The 10,128-nt window shown below is 40.9% G+C and overlaps 1 long non-coding RNA gene and 1 other non-coding gene across 2 annotated transcripts in view; one reads left to right on the top strand and one right to left on the bottom strand.

The window, feature by feature from the left end:
* Positions 1-216: 216 nt before the first annotated feature.
* LOC115296453 overlaps positions 217-10,128 on the bottom strand; it is a 15,800-nt gene continuing 5,888 nt past the window's right edge. The window contains exon 3 of the long non-coding RNA XR_003910891.1: positions 217-515. This is a non-coding gene — a long non-coding RNA (uncharacterized LOC115296453). The remainder of the gene's footprint in view (positions 516-10,128) is intronic.
* On the top strand, positions 400-571 carry LOC115297339. The gene has a single exon (XR_003911424.1). It is a non-coding gene; the product is annotated as a U11 spliceosomal RNA (small nuclear RNA).

The following is a 10,128-nucleotide window of genomic DNA, read 5'->3' as shown; positions in this document are numbered from 1 at the left end:
CAGGGCTGGAACCCACGAACGTGAGATCTGACCTGAGCCAAAGTTGGAGGCTTAACCGACTGAGCCACCCAGGCACCCCCATCCTGACCTTAAGTTGTATGAGAGCAGACACTGTGTGACTTCATCTCCTCTTCTTCCTCCTCTTTATAAACTTTTTGTTTATTTATTTGTTGGTCGGTTGGTTTGTTTATTTAAAATTTATTTATTTTGAGAGAGAGCGAGAGAGAGAGAGAGAGAGAGAGAGAGAGCATGAGAGTGGGGGAGGGGTAGAGACAGAGGGAGAGAGAGACTTCTGAGCAGTCTCCTCACTCCATGTGCAGAGCCAAGAAGAGGCTCAATCCCATGACAGTGAGATCATGACCTCAGCTGATGTTAAGAGTCTAAGAGTCAAATGCTTATAAAAAGGGCTTCTGTCGTGAGTGGCACATGTAGAGCAGCTCAATTGCTCTTCGTGTGGAATTGACATCAAGGGATTTCGGAAGCATAATTTTTTGGTGCCCAGGCAGCTGGTGATCCTGAAAGAAAAAAAAAAGGGCCAAACACTTAGCCAAATAAGCAACCAGGTGCCCCTTTTCACAAACTTTTAAAATTGAAACCTAACATGGAGAAAAGTGCACAAATCATGTGTTTGCCTTGATGAATTATCACCAAGTAAACACATCTTGTCAAGAAGTAGAACCTGCCCAGGATTACAGAAGCCCCCTCGCCCCAGTGCAACTGTTGAACTTCAAACCTCAAAATTAATGTTGCCTGCTCTTTGAACCCAGTACAAATGAAATCACACGCTTTGTATTTTTTGTGTGTCAAGCTTCTTTGATGCCACATTGAATCTGTGAAATTTATATAGTTACTGGATATAACTGTAGTCTATTTTTTGCATTTCTGTATGGTATTCCATTGTATGAATATACTACAATGTGTTCATTATACAGTTAAAATCTTGACTATTGTACATAATACCATAAAAATGTTTTTGTATGCCATTTTTATTGTGGAAAAACATACATAATATTTAATATTTTAACTATTTTAAAGTGTACAATTCAGAGGCATTAAGTATACTCCCAATGTTGTGCAACTATCAACACTATCCATTTCCAGAACTTTTTCTTGTACATGTCTTTTTTTAAAATGTTTATTTGTTTATTTTTGAGAGAGAGAGAATGCAAGTTGGGGAAGGGCAGAGAGAGAAAGAGAGAGAATCTCAGTCAGGTCTGCAATGTCAGCATAGACCCCGATATGGGCCATGAACCCATGAACCATGAGATCCCGAACTGAGCTGAAATCAAGAGTTGGTTGCTTAACCAACTGAGCCACCCAGGCATCCCCGTACATATCTTTTTGATGCATCTATGTGCATATTTCTGATGCGCATATGCTTAGGAAATCCTGGGCCATAGTGAATGTTCAATTTTAGTAAATACCACCAAATAGTTTTCCCAAGTGGTTGTCCTAATTTACAGGCCCACCAGCCCTGTATGAGCATGCTCATGGCTCTATGCCCTTGCTTACACTTGGTATTATTAATCCTTTAGTTCATCCAATAAGTGTTTAGTACACTGTATCTTTTCCCATTTCTCTGATAACTAAGACAAATGGTCTTTGGGGTGCCTGGATGGCTCAGCTGGTTAAGCCTCTGACTTCAGCTCAGGTCATGATCTCACAATCTGTGAGTTCGAGCCCTGCATCGGGCTCTGTGCTGAGAGCTAGGAGCCTGGATCCTGCTTCAGAATCTGTTTCCCTCTCTCTCTTCCCTCCCCCACTCACCCTCTGTCTCTCTTTCTCAAAAATAAACAATGAAAAAAAAAAACTAAGACAGTGTAGCACCTTTTTGTATACTTAATGGCCATCGGATGGCTTCTTTTCTTAAATGACTATTCAAGTCCTTTCCCCGTTTTTTATTGGATTGCCTATCCATTTCTTATTGATGTACAAGTTTTTTATATATTCTAATACAAGCTCTTTGTTGGTTAAATGTTTTGCAAATGTTGTCCCTCATTCCATGACTTATGTTTTCACTCTCTTATTGGTGTCTATTGATTAACCAAAGTTTTCACTTTTAGTGTAGTCTTATTTACTAGTTGTTTCATTTATAATTAGTGTTTTTTGTGTCCTATTTAAATATTTCTTTGCCTATTAAAAGTCATGAAGAGGGGCGCCTGGGTGGCTCAGTCGGTTAAGTGTCTCGCTTCAGCTCAGGTCATGATCTCACAGTTTGTGGGGTTGAGCCCCAGGTCAGGCTCTGTGCTGACAGCTAGCTCAGAGCCTGGAGCCTGCTTCAGATTCTGTGTTTCCCTCTCTCTCTGACCCTCCCCTGCTTGCACTGTCTCTCTCTGTCTCTCAAAAATAAATAAAAAATAAAAATTAAAAAAAAATTTTTAAGTCCTGAAGATATTCTCCTATGTCATCTTCTAGAAACTTAATTGTTTTACTTTTTACAATCAGAAATTTACATGTAGATAGATATCAATCTGGAATTAATTTTTGTGTATGGTATTAGATAAAGGTCAAGATTCATTTTTCCTCTTGTAGTTATATGCCCAGTAGACCTAGGACCATTAGTTGAAAATATCTTCTGTTTCCCAGTGCATTGCAGTGACACTTTTGTCCTAAATCAAGCACGGATTTGTTTCTGGACTTTGAATTATAGTCATTGGTCTATTTGTCTCCTTGTGCCAATATCATACAATCTTAATTTGTAGCTTTCTGATAAGTCTTTTTTTGTCCTTTTTTTTTTTTTTAAAAAGTAACCTCTACATCAAATATGGGGCTCTTACTCATGATCCCGTATGCTCTACTAACTGAGCCAGCAAAGCATCCCTGTAGATTTTTTTAAAATTGATTTTATAGAGAGAAGAGTGGAAGCGGGGCAAAGGGGCAAAGGGAAAGAAAGAATCGTAAGCAGGCTCCATGCACAGCACGGAACCTGACACAGGGCTTGATCTCACAACCCTGGGATCATGGCCTGAGCCAAAATCAAGAGTCCAACACTCAGCCAACTGAGCCACCCAGGCTCACCTGTAGATTTCTGATAAGTCTTAATATCTGGTATTGTTCTTCTTGCAGAGTGTTTTTGTTATTCTTATACTTTTGTATTTCCATACATATTTTCAAATCAAATTGTTGATTTCTACCAAAAAATATATTAGGATTCCATTGACTCTGTAGATCAATTTGGGGAGAATTAACATTTCTACAATATTGAGTCTTCCTGTCCATGAATATGGTATATCCGTCCAGTTATTTAGATCTTCTTTACTTACTTTTATTAATGTTTTATAGTTTTCTATGTAGAGATTTTATACTTCATTTATTAGATTTATTCTAAGTAGTTGGCATTTTTTGAGGTTATTAAAAATGAGTCTGATTTTCAAATTTTCTTTTCTTTTCTAGGGATATAGAAATACAAATGATTTTGGGGGGCCCTTGGTGGCTCAGTTGGTTAAACATCTGACTCTTGATCTTGGCTCAGATCATGATCCCACAATTCATGAGATTGAGCCCCATGTTGGGTTCCATGCTGCCAGCATATGTATACTCTTTCTCCTTCTCTTTCTGCCCCTCCCCTGCTTCTGCACACTCTCAAAAATTTTTTTAAATCTATATTAATAAAAGAAATACAGGGGCACCTGGATGGCTCAGTAGGTTAAGCGTCCAGCTTTGGCTCAGGTCATGATCTCACAGTTCATGGGTTCGAGCCTCGTGTTGGGCTCTGTTCTGACAGCTAGCTCAGAGCCTGGAGCCTGCTTTAGATTCTGTATCCCTCCCTCTCTCTCTCTCTCTCTCTCTCTCTCTCTCTGACCCTCCCCTGCTCGCACTGTCTCTCAAAAATAAAAAACATTAAAAAAAATCTTTCTAAAAAAAAGAAATACAATTGATTTTTGTGCTTTGAATGGCTTTGATAAATTCAATTGGGTAAGCAAATAATGTATTTGTATTTATTTTCTTTTGGATTTTTTTTGTCCATGACAGTTTTTGCTCACCATTTTATTACCGAAATCTAGCACAGTGACTACAAATTGATGTGTCTTGATCCTTTTTCATTTGAATTGAACCTTCATGATTTTTCTATAAGAATACCACCAAGAGGTGCCTGGGTGGCTCAGTCGGTTAAGCATTTGGCTCTTGATTTCAGCTCAGGTCATGATCTTATGATTCATGAGATGGAACCCCATGTCTGGCTCTGTGTTGTCAGCTTGGAGTCTGCTAGGGATTCTCTCTCTCTCTCTCTCTGCCCCTCACCCCCCACATAAATAAAATAAACTTTAACCAAAAAGAATGCCACCACTCAACAGTTTCCTTAATATTAAAAGTCAACCTTAGGGGCACCTGGGTGGCTCAGTTGGTTAAGCATCTGACTTTGGCTCAGGTCATGATCTCACAATCTGTGAGTTAGAGCCCCACATCCCACATCAGGATCTGTGCTGACAGGTCAGAGCCTGGAGCCTGCTTTGGATTCTGTATCTCCCCCTCTCTCTGTCCCTTCCCCACTCGCACTCTGTCTCAATATCTCAAAAGTAAATAAATATTTAAAAAAATAAATAAAAATCAACCCCAGGGATGCCCAGCTGGCTCACTTGAAGAGGATGCAACTCTTCTATTTTTTTATAGTAGCTTTTAAAAAAATGTTTACTCATTTTTTAATTGTTTATTTATTTATTTTGAGAGAGAGAGTCAGAAAGCACAAGCGGGAGAGGGGCAAAGAGAGAGGGAGAGAGAATCCCACTCAGTCTCCGGACTGAGAAGAGCCTGAGGCAGGGCTCTATCCCATGAGTCACGAACGAGATCATGACCTGACCCAAAACCAAGAGTTGAATTCTCAACTGACTGAGCCACCCAGGTGCCCCAATGTTTATTCATTTATTTATTTTCAGAGAGAACATGCATGTGAGTAGGGGAGGGGCAGAGAGAGAAGGAGAAAGAGAGAATCTCAGGCAGGCTCCAAGCTGACAGCATGGAACCCAACACGGAGCTGGAACCCAGGAACTGTGAGATCATGACCTGAGCCAAAATCAAGAGTCTCTTGCTTAACCAACTGAGCCACCCAGGGGTCCCCAGTATGCAACTCTCGATCTTGGGGTTATGAGTTTGAGTCCTAGGTTGGGTGTAGAAATTACTTAAATTAAACAAACTTTTAAAAAGTCAGCTTTAACTTTTTTTTACTTTGCCTCAAATTTAGCAATATCTATGAAGATACAGATTTTATATGCAAGCCATTTTAAATTTATTTATTTATTTATTTATTTGAAAGAGAGAGAGTGCACAAACAGGGCAGAGGGGCAGAGGGAGAGAGAAAGAGAATCTTGAGCAGGCTCCATGCTCAGTGCATAGCCCCATGTGGGGCTTGATTCCACAACCCTGGGATCATGACCTGAGCTGAAATCAAGTCTGACACTCAAGTGACTGAGCCACCCAAATGCTTCAGCAAGCCATTAAAAATTTTTTTAATGTTTTATTATTTATTTTTGAGAGACAGTGAGAGAGACAGAGTGAGTGGGGGAGGGGCAGAGAAAGAGGGAGACACAGAATCCAAAGCTCAAACTCAGGAGCAGTGAGATCATGACCTGAGCCGAAGTCAGATGCCCAACCGACTGAGTCATGCAGGTGTCCCAGCAAGCCATTTCTTCATCAATTAAGCAAACACTTAACTATTAGCATATAAAACTTCATGTTTGTTTTACAAAAATCTTGAGAATTACTCCAGATGTGCATACTTACACTTTGGGATACATTGCTGTAATGTTAGCTGTTTCATGAACATGTGTGTTAGCTGTTAATATTGCTGTCAGTGTTCATTTTTAAAAAGGATTTTAGTTTTATATAATCCATTCACCCAATGTGGGACTCGAACTCACAACCCTAAGATCAAGAGTCGCATGCTCCAGAGACTGAGCCAGCCAGGTGTCCCTATTAATGTTAGTTGTTAAATTATTTTATAAGTTGTCATATTCTACTGGTCACACAGACCAAACCTACTGCCATATAGGAGGGGACTACACAAGGATGTGAAGCTCAGGAGACAGAGACCTTGAAAGGCCATCTTGGAGGCTGGCTGCCACATCTTAGGAACATAAATTGCTTGCTAGCACAAAAACAATACTGGACTTCAAATTTCATAGGCTATGGTTTCGTCTTCTGTCTCTCTTTAACCCTTTTATATTGTAAAAATGTTCATTCTGTACATAAAAAGTATGTAAAACATTAATGTGCCATTTACTAAGTTATGAAAGAGCTGATATCTGTGGCAAAACATTCACCCAAGTAAAGATCTGGAACAATGCCAACACCTTAAAAGACCCCTCTCCATTCTTCTGAATCACAGCGCCTTCCACATTTATGATGACTACCATGCCGATTCTTATGGTTTTCAGTTTGCTTTTCTTTATAATGTACCACTTAAAAATGCACTCCTATGCACTATAGTTTAATTTGCCAGTTTAAAAATGTTTTATAAATGGAATCATGCAGTATTTGTATTTGTTTTCTTAGGCTCAACATTGTTCTTTAGATTTATTTCTGTTATTGAATTAAGCAGTTCATTTTCAACTCTGTATAGGATGCCATTCTATAAACATGCCAAAATGAGTCCATTTTGCTGTTGAAGAATATGTGGACTGTTTGTCTATTACAAATAAAGCTTCTGTGAGCATTCTTTTTTTTTTAAAAAATGTTTATTTATTTTGGGAGAGCGGGAGAGCAAACGACTGTGAGTGGGGGGAGGGTCAAAGAGATAGAGAGAGAATCCCAAGCAGGCTCTGCACTGTCAGCAGACAGCTCACAACCATGAGATCACGACCTGAGCCTAAATCAAGAGTTGGACGCTTAACCGACTGAGCCACCCAGGAGTCCCTTCTGTGAACATTCTTATACACATCTCCCAGAATACCTACACATGCATTTCTCAGAATATATACTTAGGAATAGAATTAAATAGTCATTTTCAACTTTAGTAGATAATGCCAAACTGTTTTCAAAGGGGCTTTGCCAACTGACACTCCCATCTGCAGTGTGTGTGAATGTCCCTTGATCTACATCCTCACCAACATCTGAAATTTTAGCCCTGTTAGTAAGGGTAAAGTGTTATTTCATTATGGTTTTACTTTTCATTTTCATGATTATTTGTGAAGTTTTACACATTTACTAGCCAGTTTGGATTTCCACTTTTGATCACTTAAATATTTTGTCCATGTTTTGATCAGGGTGTCTGTCTTTTTCCCGTATTATGACTGTTGTATATATATTGTATATATGAGTCCTTTTTATGTGTACCATGTACTTTTTCCAGCTCCATTCTCTTAGTGGCACCATTTGATGAGCGGGAATTCTTCACTGTAATGAAGTCAAGTATATCAGTCCTTTCCTTGTCAGTTGTGTTAGCCTGGTTCCCCCTAAACCGGAGGCTCATTGTATTATTAGGGAGTCCAAGGAGCAGGTGTGAGGAACAAGGAGAGTGATGCAGGGAAGAAAGGAGAACCACCTGGAGGATGCTTCATCAGACACCTGGTGGGCACTAAATGAGAGTGCTGATCTGGGGATGTGTACTCAACAAACAAACTGCTTCTCGAAACCATCCTGGGAGAGGTGAGATAATGGAAGAAATGGAGAAAAATTATTCACTGGCCTTTGTCTCCCACTGATCAAAATTCCACCCCATGGGGCATTATCTCCCTCACATTTACAGGTTGCATGTAGGAATGTACACCTTAAAAAAACAGACAAATGAAACCCTTTACTGTCATTTTAGAGGGGTTTAGGGACTTAATAGTGATAATGCATGGATTGAATCCACCATGTTTAACATAAGATCATATTTTCTAATTGGTTATTGCTAGCATATAGGAACTGGTGATATCAAGGTATGGCCTTTCCACTCATGGAACAGGGAGTGCCTAAGGTCAGTTCTCATCTGAAGACTGTTCCACATCTTTGTCTTCCCGCTTATGTGGCAGGCACACAGCTTCCCATAAAACTATAGCCCCAAGCAGAAGTCTGGCAACAGTTGTATTCAGATTGCATGTAAGGTTCAGAGTGTCCTTGGCTTCAAGCTGAAACCCTGGCTCAGGTCTTCCATTTCCTAGGAGGCACTCATATCTCCAGACACAGGAGTGAAATCTCTGGCTGCTACCCTTACTTCTAGACTTATTTCCTAGCCTAGGAAAGTTTGTAGGATTAGCACATATTCACAGGGAAGGTGTATCGTGTCTTAAAGCCTAGGTCTCTTTTCCCTTTTCAGGTTTTATCTGTCATTGCTACACATCTACTTCAGTGTGTGTGTGTGTGTGTGTGTGTGTGTGTGTGTGTACCCATTTCACCATTTTCCTTGGGGGTCTAGTAAGAATTTCTTGAATTGGTGACAGACAACAGTTGTGACAGGATGTTAATTAGAGTCTCCCTGTTTTCTTTGGAGTTTCATCAAAAACCTCAAAAGCAGAAAGCAACATGCCAGGTGCCCCCACCATCCACCTCAAAGGGAGATGGGAAGAGATTGTGATCCAGTCTGCCAGCTTTACTAATCTTTTACAGTTTGTATTCAAGAATGAGGATTGTGGGGGCGCCTGGGTGGCTCAGTTGGTTAAGCCTCCAACTTCAGCTCAGGTCAGATCTCACATTGGTGGGTTCGAGCCCCAAGTCAGGCTCTGTGCTGACAGCTAGCTCAGCGCCTGGAGCCTGCTTCCAGTTCTGTGTCTCCTTCTCTCTCTGCCCTTCTCCCTCTCATGCTCTGTCTCTCTCTCTCTATCAAAAATAAATAAAACATTAAACAAATCTTTAAAAAAAAAAAAGAATGAGGATTGTGTTGGGAGTTACCTGTGGGCTCTGAATTTCCTCTTGGCCACCCTGGGGAGGGAGAAGGTTTGTTCCCTTTGCCTAGAACCAAGTGACTTAGAGGCCTGCACTAGCACCTTTCAGAATATTTCCTGTAGAAGTCCTTAGCGACTGATATCCTAACTCCCACCTGAGGAAGTTCCAAAGCAAGATGCCGGCTGACTGGCTGCCCTGGAATGGCAAGTAATGTGTGTGGGATAAAGAGAGAGCTGCACCGCCCTTGTTAGCTGGGCAAAGATGCATACGTGGTCCCATGGGCCAAGTTTCCGATACAAAGAAACCAACCTGGAATCATTTTAAAAGGATCCTTCCCAATCCAATTAAAAAATGGACAGAAGGGGCGCCTGGGTGGCTCAGTTGGTTAAGTGGCCAACTTCGGTTCAGGTGATGATCTCACAGTTTGTGAGTTTGAGCCCCGTGTCAGGCTCTGTGCTGACAGCTTAGAGCCTGGAGCCTGCATCGGATTCTGTCTTCCTCTCTCTTTGCCCCTCTCCTACACACGCTCTGTCTCTCAAAAATAAATAAATGTTAAAAATTTAAGGGGTGCCTGGGTGGCTCACTCAGTTAAGCCTCTGACTTTGGCTCAGGTCCTGATCTCACAGTCTGTGGGTTTGAGCCCCACGTCGGGCTCTGTGCTGACAGCTAGCTCAGAGCCTGGAGCCTGCTTCCGTTTCTGTGTCTCCTTCTCTCTCTGCCCCTCCCCCTCTCATGCTATCTCTCTGTATCAAAAATAAATAAAACATTAAAAAAATTTTTTAAATGGACAGAAGACATGAAAAACATTTCTCCAAATAAGACATCCAGATGTCCAACAGACTCATTAGCAAGAAAATACAAATCAAAACTACAATAAGATGTCACCTCACACTAGACAGAATGGCTAAAATTAACTACACAAGAGAAAATAGGTGTTGGTGAGGATGTGGAGAAAGGGGGACCCTTTTACACCATTGGTGGGGATGCAAACTGGTGCAGCCACTCTGGAAACCAGTATGGAAGTTCCTTAAAAAGTTAAAAATAGAACTACCATCAAAAATCTACAAGGAACTCACCAAACTCCACACCCAAAAAATTAATAACCCAGTGAAGAAATGGGCAGACATTTTTCCAAAGAGGACATCCAGATGGCCTACAGGCACATGAAACGATGCTCAACATCACTCATCATCAGGGAAACACAAATCAAAACCACACTGAGATACCACCTCACGCCAGTCAGAGTGGCTAAAATGAACAAATCAAGAGACTATAGATGCTGGCGAGGGTGTGGAGAGACGGGCACCCTCCTACACTGTTGGTGGGAAT

The sequence above is a fragment of the Suricata suricatta genome, chromosome 7 (genome assembly GCF_006229205.1).
Source record: "Suricata suricatta isolate VVHF042 chromosome 7, meerkat_22Aug2017_6uvM2_HiC, whole genome shotgun sequence".
NCBI lineage: Eukaryota > Metazoa > Chordata > Mammalia > Carnivora > Herpestidae > Suricata > Suricata suricatta.
Note: the sequence above shows the minus strand (reverse complement) of the source record. Positions and strands in the feature narration are given on the sequence as shown.